Genomic DNA, 18,440 nt, shown 5'->3' with positions numbered 1-18,440 from the left:
TTGCCACCTCTATCAAACCATGAGATCTGCACTGGGATGATGTGGTTACAGTTTAGGTTCTAGCAATCTGCAAGCCCATAGGAAATTATGTTTCGATGGGTACTAATATTATGATGTCTTTTGGTTTTAGTTTTCTCTGAGAACAGATTGCCTTGCAGACACACTTTCCCCTTAAGTAAAAATAATCTTTCACTTATTTTCTAGTGTTTTTTTCTTTGCCATTAGTATTTAAATGTAAATCAGTTTTATACCATGATGGAGGGTACCTAGGAAATACCCTTGAGTTGTTATTTTCCCCACCATCTCAAAAATACTTTCCAGGATCAAATAGGGGGTTGCCGACTTGCTAAATCTTATGACTACTACATTTTTCAACTAATCTTCTTATATGGTTTCCCCAGCTGTCATCATACTCAATGGGATTTAATTTTCGTAGCAACTTGCTTATCTTTGAAGTCAGTGTTATCCCTTCATGAAATCCTTTGTGTGTCACAGCTTAGAGGAGCCTCTCTTCAGCATGCTCAGCTTTTGCGGCTCCTTTGGGCAACCTAGATACTCCTGGCAAACCACTGTAGCTAGGATCATGTTAATTCTGCTCTGGGAATCAAACACGCTGTTTAACAGCCCAGCTTAGCTAAGAAGGCTGAAATGAAAACAGTTTTGGAGACTGCTGATGGCCAGCAGTATTTTTCAGAACAGAGTGGGAGTGAAGATCCCTTTTGACCAACTGGACTGAGGTCATTCTGATCTCATTCTACAGTCTGAAGTAATTGACTTATTTATCTCAGAGTTCCTTGAAAAAGTCCATTAAATTTAGATAGTACATTTCAGCATTATAGAGCCTTACTCTTGTTTTAGGTGACGCTCTTGCAGTAGGGCTAGAAAATAAAGTGGAACAGTTAATTTGATACATTTCCATTCTAACATCTAAGAGCAGAATTGGTATTGAAAGAGTTACTTTATTTATCAGTCTGGCCTGCACCCAAGCAGTTTCACAGCTGCTAATCAGCCCAGAACAGCTGCCATCTTCAGAAGAACATGCGTATGTATGCCAGGACAACTGCTGTGCTCTCTGTAACTTCCCAGTACAGCTCCACAGGCCACCAAGTTTTTCCTCTTGCATCTGAATTTCATGGCCAGTGAAGAACAACTGTTTCTATACTCTCTAAAATGAGAGTTTGTAATCTACAGTACTATCTGCCTGGAAAGACTTTGTTTAAGTTTTTCTTTTAATTCCAGCACCCAAGTTTTCTTCAGCCATGAAGAGCCACAACAGCTACTGGCCACGACACCTGCAAAGCAGAAGACAGAGAGGGGTCCAGCCCTTGTCACCTGCACTAGGAAAGGAGAAGACCACCAGTGTAGACCTGCTGTGGAGGTGGTGCAGCAAGCCATATGGGTTATTTCCAGGTGTGTCAAGCCTTGCTCTTGAGTTTAACCTAGCCAATTTTTTCTCCTTCTAAAACGCAGGAACTACTCAGTTGTTATGTTGTCCGTGGAGATGCATATTGGATTGTTTGTCAAGTCTGTAGTTTCAAGTTTCAGTCTTACGGGTCTCATGCCATCAAGATTACAGCAAAATGCACATACTACATGTATATATACTAAGGAACATAGAAGACTACCCATATTTTTTGATTAAATTTTCATTAGAACAGACATTCTTTCCCATCTCTTCCAAATGTCTGAAATGTTGAGCAGCAGGCAGTGCTTTGTGCAATGGGTGGAACCTTTTTAGAACAGATACTTTAATGGAATTTGGCCAGGGGACATGGGATGCAAATAGTCTACTCAGGCTCAAGAGGAGACTGACAATGAATTGGAAAGACACCTACTGGGCATCTTGCTACTATTTAGATCCTCTAAGTAAGCAAATTACATCCAGGAGAATAGGAAGGAAGCGTCATACACATTTACCCTGTTCTTGCACTTATGGCCATTCCTCGACACAGAATGTCAGATTAAGTGGGCCTTTGACCTTAGCTGCTACAAATATTCCAATGCTCTGACATTAATTTATGATAATTATTATGGTAAACGTTAATTACTATTCAAATGTAATGCATTTGAAAGGACTTTGTATACATTGAAAACACAATATTTCATTAATGACATTTAAGGACGTTCAGTGGGATCATTAGTGACAATACATACAACTATTGAAGGAATATTTGCAGATAAGACCCCTACTTTAAGCATTTGCTGTATCTTCCACACTTTTTAATAAAAATAAACAAGCAAACAAATTCATTTTATAGGTGTCATATAATAGCAACAATTCCAGAGCTGTTTTGTTAAGGAACTTTAAAATATACTTTTATTTTCTACAGAAATAAAAATTCAGTCTTCATCTAATATGATTTAGAATATGGAAAAATATGCTGGTATGCACAGAACTGAAACTCTTGCATTGTCTTGAAGTCTCTTCAAACTGTCAAAATAAGCATCTCTGGAAACTTGAGTCAGACTAGAGGCAGAGAAAAAGAATGATGCCATGAAATAGAACATCAATAAGCTCATATCTGTGTAGTCTGCTTCAGCACTTCCCATGTAATTTTAACCAATGCACATCCACTTGGATTAAGATTTTCTCTCTGCCATGAGGCACACTTGTCAATTTGTCATTTATATTTTGCTTACCAGGGACAAACTTAGTGACCTAAAGAGTAACTTGAAGTTTCCTAAAGTCATTCCTAAATTCCAAGTTATATTTTTACTTCACTTCACTGGTACCTTCTATCATGAGATTAGAAGATATTAAAGACTATTAGATAATCAAAACAATTTCTATTATAAAATTCAAGTTACCTAGAACAAAAGCTTACCCTTTCTTCCAAAACCTGCAACAGCACTAATACACTCCATGAATTAGTAATTCTCAGTGAAGAAGGCAGCCCCTAAAATCTGCTTTAGCTGATTCCTCTTCCTAATTTTCATCTTATACTGACAATATCATTGAAGCTATCAGTACAGATATACTGAAAGTGAATTCACAGAATCACAGAATGGACGAGGTTGGAAAGGACTTCTGGAGATCACCAGTCCATCCCTCTGCCAAGCAGGGTCACTTAGCATATCACAAGATGTGCTAAGAATTCTCATAGGAATGGTAGAGTCTCCTAACTTGCAACCCAAGCCCCCCAGCAAACAATCAGACAGGTCTACAGCGTCATCACTGAGCACAGCTTGAACATTCACCTCGCACCGTAGCCAGCTGCAGTGGGCATGAAATCAAGCGGCAGTGTGCTAGATTTCCCCCAACCTTTCTCTGTTCCTGAATGGCTTCATCACCTACATGCATTCTTCGCCAACTTTCAGCAGCAAATCACCCTGCTCCCTCATGCCTGTGGGTCCCTTCATGCACGTGTCAGCTCCAGGACATGGTCCAGTGATGCAGTGGAGCTCCAGGTGATATTGGGCAAAGGCAGCAGCCCTTCTGTGCCACCTGAACTTAAACTTGAATGGATTCTCAGCTGCAGCTGTCTCTCTTGCATACTTGGTTAAGCTTCTTTTCTTCATTCTTTATTTTAAATACAGCTTTTTCAAGGGTCTTAAAGAATTTGACAGAAAGAAAAAAAAAAAAAAAAAAAGTAACTTTTATTCTCTTTTACTGTCTTCATTTCTTCCTGCCTGATAACTCACTAGCACTTCCTACCATTTACAGGCAAAGGATGGGTTTCTCTTTTGCATCTTAATGTGTTAACTTATAATTTTTAGCTATTGGCTTTACAACAGCAAACTATCCTGGAGAAATTTTCCAAAGGATTTAATCTAGCCATAAAATGCAATCTTTTAATAAAATGTTCTGTGTTCTCACATTTAGAAACCTGGATGAGTGTTCTTCAGTTTCAAAATGAGCAGCTTCATTTCAATTTGTGGAAATGATACTGTACCTTAAAGAGATGTGGCCAAAGGTTTCTATGAACAATTATCTGATGCTCTGAAGTGATGATAGGTGCTAAGAAGGTGATGCCTTTGATCTGCCATCAAGCTTTGGCACAGCAGCCATTTCTTATTCAAGCTAAAAGAAGAAAGCTTCTCTTTTGTCAGCAGTTAAGCAGGAGCAACTAGCACCCAACTGATTGGCAAAGTAGCTTTATTTGGCAAAATAGAAGGTGAGTCAAGCAGATAAAGAAGTTTCTATAGGATTTAAAAAAAAAAAAAAAAAAAGTTGTGGGACCTTTTACTGCATTCATTCTGGCACAGAAGATGTCAAGAAGAGAGCCAGTGGTAGATGCGTGGTTCCACCATGGGAAAGGCAACAGAGATCTTTTATGGGCTTGGCACGGATGAGTCCTGGGCTTCCAAAAGAGAAGTCTACCTCCTGCTGCTCGGCCTGTCTGTGTTGCGGGAAATGCACTGCTGACTGCATTTCTGTAGATAAAGAGAGCTGTGCCAAATATTTGAATCTTTCAAGAATTTATCTTCCAAGGAAAACCTTGCTAGCAAGGCCCTGAGTAGTGGCTAAGTATTTGAGCCAAGTGGCAGTACTTTCATCAGTCATGCAGAGCTGACTGTTTTACCAGAAGGGAGACCCGCTGGGCCCATGTTTCTAAACATCACTACTCCCTCCATCCCCACCCCCCCCCCCCAAAAAAAAAAAGCCTTTCTCTCCAAGAGAAAGCAAAGAGGCCATTTTTATAGGGCTGTATTGATTTTTATGGCACAGTCTTTTTCCTTATCAGAACAGCCTAGTGGAATAAGAGTGTATTTCAAAGAATGACATATTAACTTGACATGCCACCGACAGTGTTATACATATATCCACAAATAACAACAGGAAAATGAGATATCAAAACTCAGTTGAGAATGCAAAGGATTGGGAGCACAAAATATTAACATCCTACATTTTAGTTAGTCCTACTTTCATGCAGCTATGTCCAAAGTGACTTGGTAGTGATCTCTTAAAACTGACCATCTGGATCTTTTAAATCTAGGAAATGTCTGCTAAGGAGACAAAGGCTGAAGGTGACAGAGGGAGGCAGTGTAATACAGTGGATAAAAAATATTTTATTCTATGCATTCACTTGCTTGTTTGTTTAAAGTTTGGGAAAATGTTAAGTAGAAGTTTAAGAGGGAAAATCTTGATTATTAGAAACTTCTAAAACAAACAACAAATGTTATAAACTCTATTGTTTCTGTCATATAGTATCTTCACATAAAGTAATGTGCAGAAGATTCCAGGCATGGGAACCCACTTGTTCTACCCAGCCTGCCCACACTGCATGGGAAGGTGCCAGGGAAAGGGAACCTGAGGAATATCACAGACTGCCAGAAGTAAGTTCCTCTCCTGTTGGCCCAAGCTCCTAAAGGACATGCTGGTGTTCTATCCTTAATGAAGTTCAAAAATAAAGGGAATGAATTCAGAAGGGAAAATGCAGCAGCAGCTTCACTGCTGTCCCCAGTGTTTTCTGTCACTGTTGTTTGTGCCACTTTCTTCTTTCTTGTTTCCCACTTTGCTTTCTTTTCCTGCCAAATAGAATAGATCTTCTAGCTCATAACCAGGTGTCACAGTTATATCAAACCACACTTTCTAACAAAATCAGGGTGTGGGTCTAATCCGAGTGAACAGCAAATCTCTGCAAAGGAGGCTTCCTTGTTTCCCACCACAGCCTTGTGTTTCTGGGACTCAGTTCAGCTGCTGGACATGTGGATGCAGCTCGGCATTCACTTTGGGAATTCCAGTATTTTATTTGCACTTATCTGTACAGAGGCTGACTTTGGCAATGCAGACACACACTACAATGAAAAGCTGGTTGAAAACACCTCTCCAGACTGTACACTTATACATTTCACATTTACATGTGATTTTTTTTCCTACTCATAAATTTTTAACATCCTTGCAATCAGTTCTGACAGTTCAGCCCCTAAGAGTACCCTTTATTAACCCAGTGTATTTCATTTTTTTATAAATAGTTTTCTCCAGCACTTTAGTGTGCCATATAACAGCAGCTAATAAACGTAGTGAGCTGATTAAATGAAACTCTGCTCTTTGTGCTTTCGCCTCCCTTAGCCTCCAGAGGCAAATCAAGCACCACATTCAGAGGCTGCAAGGGCTGTCACCAGACAGTGCCCGACAGCTGGCAGCTCCTCTTTGTGCCTATTCAGTGGTGGCATAAGGACAGCACTTTGAGTCATACAGGAGGCTAAAGGCACTGTGCTGTGGGCCCTGGCTTTCTGTACGACAATTTGTCATCAATCCAAATTGCTGCAAATACCCTGAAAGCATTTTATATATAAACACATTTGAACAGATTTGTATCCAGGCAACAGTTGTAAGCTTCTAGATAAATTGCTTATTACTCATTGCTTGTAAATTAGTTGCAGCTAATTTCTCTTGGCAAATGAGGTCTGCATGGTCCTGATAAAGGGAATTGATTAAGCATGTTTTTGGACAGCTGACAGAACAAGTATTGTTTTACCAGTCTCCTGCCTCTGCTTTTTCTGTGGTTTACAGATCTGAGTCAGACCCTGGTGTGATCCCTAGCAGTGTTGCACACATACGCAAACGCTGACCACGGAAGACTTACTGATGAGGCTACATGTTTCTTTTCTCTAGTTGGAAATGATGCCTGTTATTTGCTTATTTGTGCTCCTAAGAATTTTAATGATAATATATGAAAAAAACAAAAGCCAGCTGAAAAAGCATCAGCCCTTGGGGCCTGGTGACTCCCAGCCATGCTGCTGGCAACAGGCAGATAGCAGCAGGGTTCATGTTTTTGTCATAAAGTGACCACAGGTACCTCCAGCTTCAGCATCTGTTTTGTGGTAGATGCTTTCAGAAGTTAACGTAACCCTCAGCAGTTCAGAAGTCACTGCTCTGCCTTTAGACCGGCTGCTGGACTTTGTGGTCATATCCTCATAGGTAAATGAAATGGAGAAGGAGGCACTGCCTGGTCCTGAAACAAGCAATATGGCACAGCCCAGGATCCTCCCAAACAGAGCAGTTCTATTAGCATCACATACACTAATATTGGTAGATGATGTTAATATTATAGTCATATAACTATTAATATTAATATGTTTTTTGTTATATTGATGTGTACGATATGATATACTAATATTAACAATATTAATATATGGCTGTTTGGGAATGGTATCCAGCTTGTGCCAGCTGCCGCAAACCCAGATGCTGCTGGGGAAGCCCTAGATTACTGAAGCCAGAACTGGGCCAAAATCTCTGTGCAAACATTTTAGCAGATGGCAAGCACATACCAGAGCTCAGCCTGTGAATGTACTAATGCGTACAAAGCCTATAATGCCTTCAGCCTCAGACAAATTCCTCATGAAAGGCAGATCCTCAGTTTAATGCTGCTGGAGAACAGCTTTCAGAGACCAGTGGAGGAGGAGACATTTCCTGGAGGTGTGGGTCTGGAAAGGAAGGCAGAGAGGAGTCTGCTCCACGTCATGCCATGCAGTGCTGCTGTGGGGGACTGTGAACAGCCCCAACAGTGATGTGTGGTGGATCCCTCACACCTCCTGCCTAGGGAAAGCAAGGGTGAGGATGCTCAGACCAGGGACTGAGTTTGAGATGCAATCACTGACTTATTTGTGGAGAGCAGACCAGCCCGCTCAGACCCACAGCCCTACTCAAAGACCCGTTGTGATAAGACTTCTTTAAAGGAAGGTGCCAGGACCACATAGCAGGCAGACAACAGCTTGAAATCAGGATCCTTCTCTCTGGAGCTAGTGAATGTGCATTTGACATAATTAGAATTTTCAAATAACCAAGGAGGAGCCACATAGTGCTTCTACATGTCTTCAGCCCTTTTTATCTCTTGTGCTTAGGTACTTTGAACTATAAGCTCCCCAGGAAATGTTTTTTATATTGAAAAATATAATTTTGCAGGAACTTTTGATAAAAACTTCCTTGACAACAAATCCACTTCAATTCATATTAAAATACTATCATAAAAGGTGGCAAGAATAAATGTCTTTAAAGCACCGGGAATTTATCTCTTTGCTTGCCCCTTGAGTTAATATGCATTAATATTCACAATGCAATCTAACTGTGCATACTCTTTCTATTTGCAAACATTCATCCATTGCAATTATTCAGGTATTATTCATTTAGATATAATCAAGGCCTGGAACCCCTGATAATAGATGTAACACAGGAACTAAAAAGTTTATAGTAAACTGTTCAAATACTGTAAAAGTGTTCATTCACAAACACACGTACACACATGCTATTGTCCCACAGAAACTCTCATTACAGTTAAGGCCTTTTAGGGTTGTATTAAAGCAATCTGATTTTTAAAAGCTTTATTCTCCCTCAGTCCTTTGGGTGTTACACATTACTTTGACATATCTTCCTTGTTTTGTACAAGAGTATAACAGAAAAAAAAAAAATATTTTTTATAATGGCATTTTTCACTATACCTCAGAACTTGTTTCTGAATGCGAGTTGATTTCTGCATTCTCTTCTAGGCCAATCTTCTCAGTTATGCAACAGATGTTTGCATATAAGTCCTCCATTAATTTTCATTGCTTTTGGCAGAATTTGGATCAAGAAATAAGATTTCCATATAAATGGTCTCTTCACACTTCTGCTCTGACCCAATGAACACATGCATAAAAGAACCAATTCACCTGTCTCCTTTCTTGTTACCACTGATGGATAATACGTAAAGAATTTCATCTAGCCATTGATCAATGGGAAAATATATTCTAAAAGGTGGGAATATCATTACAAGCCAGCAGAGAGACCTAGATTTATAAAAAAAAAAAAAATAAAAAAAAAAAAAGTGTATAATTCATCTTATTCATCTTCTTAACAGGTGACACAGCAATGTCATGTTTTCTGAAATTACCAAGAGCAAAAGCAAAATCCTACTTCTGATTTTTTTCCAATGGTTTTAATTGGACAGAAATCCCTTTCCACACATAGGAAACAGCACATGGAAAAGCTACTTTAGGTATTTTTCCAAATAGAAATGATAGACCAGAAATATTACTACTAATTTTCACTTCCTACTTCTCCCAGCTAGTGAAACTTGGATGCTTGTAATAAATATTTATAGATAGCTAATGCATATGTAGAGGAACATCTTTACTAGAAACATTGACTCAGTTGATTAGCTTACCAGCTGTTCCTGCTTGCCATGAAAGTTAAGCCCCCCCACTTGGATATTTGCCCTGAGATCTAGTTTTGCCAAACAAGAGAGAGAAAGTAAAAATAATTGCTTAGTTAAATAAGCTACACTAGTTATTTAACTAAATAAGATCTATTGTGCTTTGTAAGAAAAACATTTCCTTCTGTCACATTCCACTGTTTCAATTCTTTCCACTCTGCTTAGATACATATTTATCAGCTGTGTTTTCTTCCTTTGAAATAGATTGTCCCTGTTGATATCATTAGTTTGCCCTTCTTATTTAGCAGTGTGTCTGTAGGGCTTCTGTGGCAGTTATTAAGCTTCTTTCAAAAATCCCTTCCCTTAAGCCTCTTCAAAAAAATAAGAGATGTGACTTATATGAATGCCATTTTCCCCCTCAAATTTTCTTTGGGAGACAAAAAGACACTTTTATCTTTATTTCAATAGCCAAGGCAGGAAAACAAAACGAGGATAATTATACGTGTGAGCTCCAGGCTTCAAACAGCTTGCCAGGGAATACTCAGGGCTGTTCATTTCACTTGCCCCCAAAAAACATTTTTGCTAGTAATGTTGTATCACTAAATGTGTGAGTGTACTTCCAAGGAGCATATTATTTGCTTTTGAAACAAATTTAAAATGGCAGGATTTGAGTAGGAGGTGAGGAAGCAGAGGAGGAAGGTTAGGGTGTTTGAACTTAAAAATCACATTTCAGGGTTTTCACCCTCCACTCTGCACTGCATCAAGAGGGACGTTCTAAACTCCCTTTGGCATTCTTCTTTTTTTTTTCCCTGATTTCAGCGTACACTCACATAAGCACTTCTACAACAGAAATATTTTTAGTCACTGCAATTTTCTTGAAAGTCTAACAATAAATAACATATTAAAGACCAGGCTTCTGTATTTAAGTCATTGCATGAGAGCCTCTGATAAGTTTCTAGTTCTAATAGTTTCAGTAAAGGGATGATTAAAAAAAAAAAAAAAAAAAAAAAAAAAAGCCAAACAAATCCCAGACCCCAACATATATTTGTACGTCAATGTTGTGGCTTAATATCATGCTTAATTTAGAATGACCTGCGATCTTGTCATGTTTAACCAGGAGCTTTATGTTTGTGACAAAGAGTGAAGTAAACCAGTCACAAAAGGAGACTAAAGGAGCCTTCTTCAACAGTACACTGCTCTATGTTTTTTTGTAGTCAGTTGCAAGTCCTGAGTACACCTAACACCCTTGTCAGGCATCCATTGTGGGCTAGAAGGAAACATCAAGTCTGATGTTTGGATACGAAGACACGAAGAAAATCTAGGAAGATTTTCAGTCTTATCATGCCTTTGAGCCATGGTTACGGTGTGTGCAAGCAGATGTACAACCAAAGCAAACCTGGGCTTAAAGGTGTCAGTGGTTAGGATGTGAGGAAGAAGTGAAAGAAGAAAGTGAGGAAGCTTCAGGAGGCTTCATTGCATCCTTTGAGCAAGTCTTTCCATTTATGTTTTTAACAAGACTTTCCCAAGATCCCTACAACATCTTTCTCTTTAAGGTTGATAGGAAAAATGCCTCTAGAATGGGTAGTCCTGATCTTCCTGATCTTCTGTTTGTGTTATCAGCCTTTTTTACTATGGCTTTGAATGGGGGCTAAACAGAAACTGAAGTGTAGGCAGGAAGGAACTACTGAAGCTATTGCTTAGAGAGGGGCTTTTGTGCATTTGTAGATGGAGTGTTTCAGTAAATCGAGTCCCTTTCAGGTGCTCTGTCTGCCCAATTAAATGTTCTGTCCAACCAACAGAAGAAATTCTTAAACATCTGAACAAACATGAAACGAAATTTAATAAAACTGCTCTTGACTGCATTCTCTTGAAATAATTATTTCCCAAGCTAACAACTTGGCCTGGAATAAATGAATGATTGTTAAACAGTATTATTTCTGATGATTAAGCAGCAGCTATGGAAAGTTCATTTTCCCTAAACAAAATTGGTCTCACTCGGAAGACATCCCAGTAAATCAGTTGTCTTGTCTATGCCAATAACAATTAAATGGAGAAATGGCATCTACAAAAAATACGGAAAAGAGACTAAGTATGGAATCAATGGGCAACTGCAATTTTAAGACTCTTGTTGAAGGTACTCAGGTGAGTAAAGAACATTGAATGAGGTATACTTCTGTCGGACGTTTGGCTCTTTGCAATCACTGAACACGGGATAAGGAGTGTCAGATATGACATAACAGGAATAAAAACAAGATAATTCTCGTCGTGGAAGGCTGGAAAAAGTAAAAGCCTCTGTAGAAGTGAAGCTTTATAGTATACTGAAGACTTTTAAAGAAGGCTTCAAGACACATACAAAAAGAAAAAAAGGACAGCAAAATGCCTGAGAAGCCGATTAAGTTTTATCCATTTTTCATTTCATCAGACAGAAGAGTCTGCTCTAGGGTCCATGCTTCTCCCAGCCACCTAACTTATGGTAAAGTCCACAAGCTCCCTCAGCAGATCTTGCTTGTACCTCCTAATTTCACTTGTTAATATAAGCGATTATTTTTAGTATATTCAGCTCACTAAATCCTGTGCATGTGTAAAGCCACACACACACACACACACACACAAAAGACAATGAAATTGCAGTAATTTCTGCTGACATAAAGTACAGAAATGACATATCTGATCTTCCTGGAACCATTTAGTTATATATGACTTCTTCCAGCCATCCTTCTGTATATTTGTCATGTCTTTATTTTATAATGTCCACATTAAAAAGCATTCATTACAGAAATGAATTATACCATCTGGTCTAGATGACAAAAGCCTTTTTAGATAAGAGCATTTGCCATCTAATGGATACTAAAAGACCGTACTATGAGACAGTTGTTGTCAGAATGGCACCAAAGTTTACAGAGTTGAAACAAATGTGAAAACAAAATGATATATATTGTGCGGTTCAACTCCTTTGGTACCTGTGAATGAAGTCACATCTTTTTATCCATCCTGAGCTACAAGAGAAACAGATTAATTCAAGTGAATTATTGCTCCTACTGTGCACTTCATCACAGGGCAGGATCTCCACTGCATTTCTAGAGCTGGCTTGAGCTTGTTCCCAAGTCCAAACTCGCCTCTCCTCATATTTTTCGACAATCAGATAGTGATCAGAGGCATGCTCATACTCACCAGCAGGGTGGTGAGTACAGATATCACCATCTTCTGAAACACAAGAAAACATGTCTTCTGAAGAGCACAGCTGAACATACGCATTAGCTACAAGAGCAGTCTGCAGGTCCATAATGTATCTAACCAGATCACCCCAGTGGAAATCACTAGCTTACCACCTTGTATGCCATCTGTCTTGTAAAAATATCATCTAATGACACCACTATATCTTTTCAAGATGGACTCAATATTTTTGGAAGGATTGTACATGGGATTCCAAAGCAAAGAAGATATATAGAGGTTAGATTTGTTGTAAACAAAGCTATAAACTAATAAAAGATTGTGCTTGTGATGACAAGTAGGATTTTTCTTGTAGTGAACTATATGGCAGGGGCTGAGATGATTTTTTAGTCTATGTAATGGAGGGAAGATATACCTCAGAAATAAAATCTGAAATGGCTCAGGAGTTAAATATTACACTGTGTCAGTTTATTTCCTTGTTTCCACTAGCACATGCATTATAAAGCTGAAGTGCATCACTGGAAAATCTGTGCTGTCTGCAGCTGCCTAACTACTGATCTCCCTCTGCTCCGTGGGTTTGTGCAAAAAGACAAACGAAGACCAATGTCTGATCTCCAAGGCTTGCCAGAGTTGTCGGTCTCTCTTGCATTTTCCTGTTGGACCCATGAACAATTTCCTATAAATAACCCTGACCCAGACTGAATGTGGAGTATAATGTAGTTTTATTGTTGTCAGACAGATTTTCTGGTATGTCATTTACATGTATATATAGCAGAAGCTGCGAAGAAAAGTAGTTGAAAACAAAACCAAGCCGTGGTATACTTTACTTGTATTCATGTAAGCAGTTTTTTTCTTGTATGTCTTTAACTACTCTGAAGGACATAGATCCTTGACTGTATTGTTTTATATATCACTTGGACTATATACTTACTCCTAAAGCAGTATATTTAACCCCACCTCAAAAAGATAATAAAATAAAATAAATAAAATAAAATAAAATAAAATAAAATAAAATTAAAATAAAATAAAATAAAATAAAATAAAATAAAATAAAATAAAATAAAATAAAATAAAATAAAATAAAATAAAATAAAATAAAATAAAAGCAACTTCACTGACCCCACACAGTCAGTGAAGTCAGTGAACCTGTAGCAGTGTTATCCTCAGTGCTTAACAATGCAACGCCCTTTGACAGTGAATGGACAGTCAGCAATTTCTTCCTAAAACCACTTTTACTGAAACAGCAAAAGATTCTCACAGTAACTAGCCTTTCACTGTGAGTATTAGTCAGGTGTTATAATAATTGAAGGACAAATTTCTGTTTTTTTTATGTTCCTTTAAACCACCTCATTCTGGCTTTTTAAGATCAGTTTCTGTTATCCCAGTTCATTTAGCAAGAGGGAGCTAAACACATAATTGATTAATTCTGCCCTGAATTAAAATGGTTCTGGCACTAATTTCAGTGCACTTTCAAAACTAATGCTGTTTGGAGAGTTTTGCCAGCTTGGGATCACTAGCTGCCATTATACAATAAATTGTTGCTAAGGAGGCTTCCAGCTAATATTGTAGTCAAGCAATGTATTGATACATTGGAAAATGAGATGTGTGTTAAACCTGTAGCAGTGTTATCCTCAGTGCTTAACAATGCAACGCCCTTTGAAGTACAATGCAATGGCTCCCTACCAGTCCTGCCTCCTGAAATTCTTCTTGAAGCCTGCTTTGTAAATGCAGCAGGCCATGTGTTGAATATGGATGGACATACACTGCACAGTCACCAAAGGGAGGAATATTATACCTTCTGCTCAGTGTCTGTATCTCCTCCTTTCTCTGGCTAGAAAGGTTTGTCATTAATCTGATGCTTGCCTGCATTTTAGTTTTCTCCATCTCAGGAGAGGTTATCTTGCACTTATCACAAATATCTCAAAAATGTTCGTTTATTTTCCTTAACTGCATGTTAGAATGAAAGGCAAAGAGGGAAGTAGCTATTTATTTCTTGATCCACCTCCTCTAGACAAAACCTTTCAAAATCCTTCAGATATCCACCAAACTCATAAGACTACTTTCTTTCCCTGCATTCACCCTTAACTTATTAACTTCTCCAAGATATGTTTTATTTTCTTTGAAGGATGGTATAAAAATTATACACCTGCTATATAGCTTTGTTCAGAGCCATTGCCGTAGTCCTCCACAGAAAAACAAGCTTATCCTTATTCCTGCTCTTATTTATTTATTGCACACTGGACACAGCTATCTGAAGACAATCTGAACTCTACTGTATGTCATATTTTATTAACAAAATGGTTTATTAATGGTTTATTCATACCTAGAATCTGTGTCAGGGTCTTTTCTTTTTCTTTCTTTCTTTTCTTTCTTTCTTTCTTTCTTTCTTTCTTTCTTTCTTTCTTTCTTTCTTTCTTTCTTTTTTCTTTCTTTCTTTCTTTCTTTCTTTCTTTCTTTCTTTCTTTCTTTCTTTCTTTCTTTCTTTCTTTCTTTCTTTCTTTCTTTCTTTCTTTCTTTCTTTCTTTCTTTCTTTCTTTCTTTCTTTCTTTCTTTCTTTCTTTCTTTCTTTCTTTCTTTCTTTCTTTCTTTCTTTCTTTCTTTCTTTCTCTTCCTTCCTTCCTTCTTTCCTCCCTCCCTCCCTCCCTCCCTCCCTCCTTTCCCTTCTTTTTTTTTTTCCTTCCTCCCCGCCTTTTTTTTAACATCAACAATCAGAATTTCAGAAATGCAAAAAAAAAGATATTTGCTTTGTGCTGACCAGGTGGGAAAACCACGCTTCTCAGTTAAGGAGCTAAATGAATCCTTGTGGGCTTTAGCTGCAGAATCTCATTTACCAGAGCTCTTTTTTTGCTTCACAGTATCTTCATTAATGACATTATCCTGCCCCATCTGAGTGCACTGTTGGAAATCAGCAAGGCTCTCTGGCTGACATGAAGAAAAGAACACACCCTACAGAAACTTTTTGCAGTTGATGCTGTTGATGGTGATGAGTAAGCAAGAGAGCATCCAGCTTATTTTTACTTTTTCTATCTTTAAAGTGTTCATTCAAGCACATCTGTGCGCCTCTAAATGCACTACAATATTGGATGACGAGCCTGTTGCTAGGCTACTAACAATGTGTCCTTTTATACATCTAAAATAAATTTAACTTTTGTATCTAATAATGATACTTCCTCTGTATTTTAAAGTACACATGATTATTGCAGAGCACCTTGGGGCTTCAGGAAGATGAGTATTTTAATCCCTGTTACAGGGCCCTATTATTACAGAACCCAGGATGGAGCATGAGTGCTCTTATTCCACGTATTCCGTTCCTTTCTTAGCAATCATAGAAAACAGAGCTGGAGAGGACTTAAAAGGTCATCTTACTTATTGGTCTATATAAGGCAGGATCAACTAAATAACCCCTGGCAGACATTTGCCAAACAAGACTTTGAAAGTTTCTACTGATGGAGATTCTTTGACCTCCCTAGGCAACCTAATCCAGTGCCTAAATATCCCCAGTAGAAGGTATTTCCCAAATATCTAACCTAAATCTCCCTCACTGAATTTTAAATCAATTGCTGCTTTTATGAAATGCAGTTCATGGGTGCTGCCTAACTAGACAGATTGAAAAAACATAGCCAAAACCAGCAAAATTAGGTACCAGGCCTTTTTCTGACTACAAAGAGAGAGTTATTTCCAATAAAAAGAATGAAGTCTGCTGCTGCTCCTCTTCCAGGCTGAGATGAAAATTTCTAAAACATTTTAAAAGGGGAAACTTTATTGTATTTATTGTACTTCCATGTATTTAGAGTTCTGTATCTGGTTTCTTTTATTCCTGAGGGAAAGAAACACCAGAGAAGAAATCCAGTGTAAGTTTGAGGGACTGTTGAAGGAGGTCAGCACAGAGGTTGTACTGGAAAGCCATGTGCAGCCTTATGTACCCACTTGTCAGATTGCTCCACACGTCTCCCTGAGTACAAGTGAGCATACACTTAATTCCCTACAGAGTCAAGGTCTTGGCTATTATGGGCTGGAGGGCCAAGTCTCTGCTAATGGAAGTAGATAGCGAATGCATTCCTACAGTCCTGTGTGAGTAAAAAAAACGTTGTTTTTTTTTCCTTCAGCAAAGATGAGGAACATCACAAAGGCCTGCTTCAACAGGATACCTGCACAAAACCCAGGTATGGAGGCTGGTAAAACATTTCTAATACTGTCATTCTGAATAAAGTATTTTGAGTAAATAATGGTTATTTTGGGCTAGCTGTTGAACCAGAAAAGACCAGAAAATAAAGCCAAAAATACACAAGTGATGGTATCAATGAAGCCTGGTTCCTTATAAATTATTATCTTAAGGGTGATTGTGGGCATGGATTCTCCTGCTTTTCCATCAGGCCACCAGAAGGATTTCTCTCTGTCAACCTACCAACTTGAAGAAACCTGTAAGCCCTTATCCTGCTTTCAGGTCTGGCCAATGAAAATTTATTTCCATGACAGATACAGATAGCTTACATGCTCCGATCAGGCAGGCCTCCAAAATTAGGTCAGTGTTAAATAAAATTATTGCTCTGAAGTAAACAATAATCTGTATTTTGAAAATGTCACAATGAAATGGTATGACATTTTCAAAATGAGAATAACAATCACAGCCTCAGAACACACACACAAAATAAATAAATAAATAAAAACTAATATCAAAGTTAAAATAAGAAGAAAAATAATAATAACTAACAAGAGAATGGCACGACCCAGCTCTTGGCAGAGTGTTTGTCCTACCCTGGAAAGTAAAGAAATAAAGAGACAGTTTGCACAGTAGTAGAAAACCTGAGAGAGGGCAAACCAAATTGCCACAAAAGTGTTTTGGAGGATTTGGAGAAATGACCAATCCTTTGAAGTGACTTACTCTAGCTTTTTATTTTTTTTATTTTTATTTTTTTTCCTTTCATAAGTGGCTGTATGGAATCTATGACAGAAATGGTTCAGGATTAATTGGGGTTTCTGTTGAGAAAAGACAGCTCTTCCCAGGAACAAGATATAAAAAACTTGAGGCACTGACCTTTTCACTCTCAGCATAGCACAGATCTCATCAGCTTCTCAGCGCTCACACTCCCCCACAGCTATGCTTCCCAGGCAGAAAGCACTATGATCCCTAAGTAAAGCATCTCTTGCTTGTTAAATAATTGCCCTTCATATAGCTATTTGACTAGAAATTTGCCTGTATTTCCCTACAAAAACAGTACCCTCCTGCAAAATAGTGATCACCAGTGGTGTCAAAAACAAGAGCACTGGAAAGAAATGTGTCTGTGTTTTTCTGTGTATTCTCCAAAGTGCTCATGTCAAAATCCTCTTCCAGGACAACTGATAGAGTAATTAATTCAGTAATAACAACTTCAGTAACTCTAAAATATAAGTTTACAGTAGAATTCCTCCTGTTACTTGGGTTGAAGATACCAGATACCAGTTGCAGCCTTTAGCTGTACATTTGCCAACAAAGAGGGCAACGTCACATGTGAGGTCTCATTTAACTGTGATTAGGTCTGGCTAAACCAAGTGGCTGCAGTTTCTTTCCTTTAGTCCTGCAGTGCTAGTCCAACACTAAATTAGGAACAGGGCTGAAGAAGAACACATGTTCTTGGCTGCCATGCCCTCAGTCAGACAGTGTACTTCAGTTTTCTTAGAAACATGTTTGCCAGCTCACTTGGTGGATTGCATTGACCAGAGTGGAGGCAGCAGGATACCATCTTCACATGCGTTCAACATACTCAGGAATTTTTTTGTCCCATGACCTGTTGATGTTGCTGTTGTCACAGAAAGATATTGCTTTATTTATAACAGGAATGTTTAATGTGTCTCATTCAACTGCTTTCATGGTTTATTGATTGTAAGCATGTTCCTTGAAACAAATCAAAACTGTAATATTGAGCAGCAAAGTCAATACTTCCGATTTTATGATGCATTCATTACCCAGATGATATGACATGGCAAAATATTGCTGCAAAAAGAGTTGCTGGTAGCAACTAAAATTCTCTCCAATGAGAAGAATATCATATATATGAGAGAGATTCTTCAGATGCTGAGCAGCACTGTATGTCCACAAAGGCACACTCACAGCAACTTCGATGTCTAAATATTTTTATTAGTCCGTTGTACTCATTGTGATGAAAACCTTTTTTCTTTTGAATAAGCAAATTTCTTCCTAATGTAATTCCCTATCTG

General features: G+C 38.3%; 1 long non-coding RNA gene across 2 annotated transcripts; it reads left to right on the top strand.

The window, feature by feature from the left end:
• Positions 1 to 1,047: 1,047 nt before the first annotated feature.
• LOC137849637 (uncharacterized) lies at positions 1,048 to 17,004 on the top strand. Of its 2 annotated transcripts, none has more exons than XR_011091998.1 (3): positions 1,048 to 1,410; positions 5,150 to 5,277; positions 16,352 to 17,004. It is a non-coding gene; the product is annotated as an uncharacterized lncRNA (long non-coding RNA). The 2 variants fall into 2 exon arrangements; XR_011091999.1 differs by lacking the exon at positions 16,352 to 17,004 and adding an exon at positions 12,735 to 13,071.
• The last annotated feature ends 1,436 nt before the right edge of the window (positions 17,005 to 18,440 follow it).

Source organism: Anas acuta, chromosome 1, assembly GCF_963932015.1.
Source record: "Anas acuta chromosome 1, bAnaAcu1.1, whole genome shotgun sequence".
Classification (NCBI taxonomy): domain Eukaryota; kingdom Metazoa; phylum Chordata; class Aves; order Anseriformes; family Anatidae; genus Anas; species Anas acuta.
This window is presented reverse-complemented; position numbering and strand designations above follow the sequence as displayed.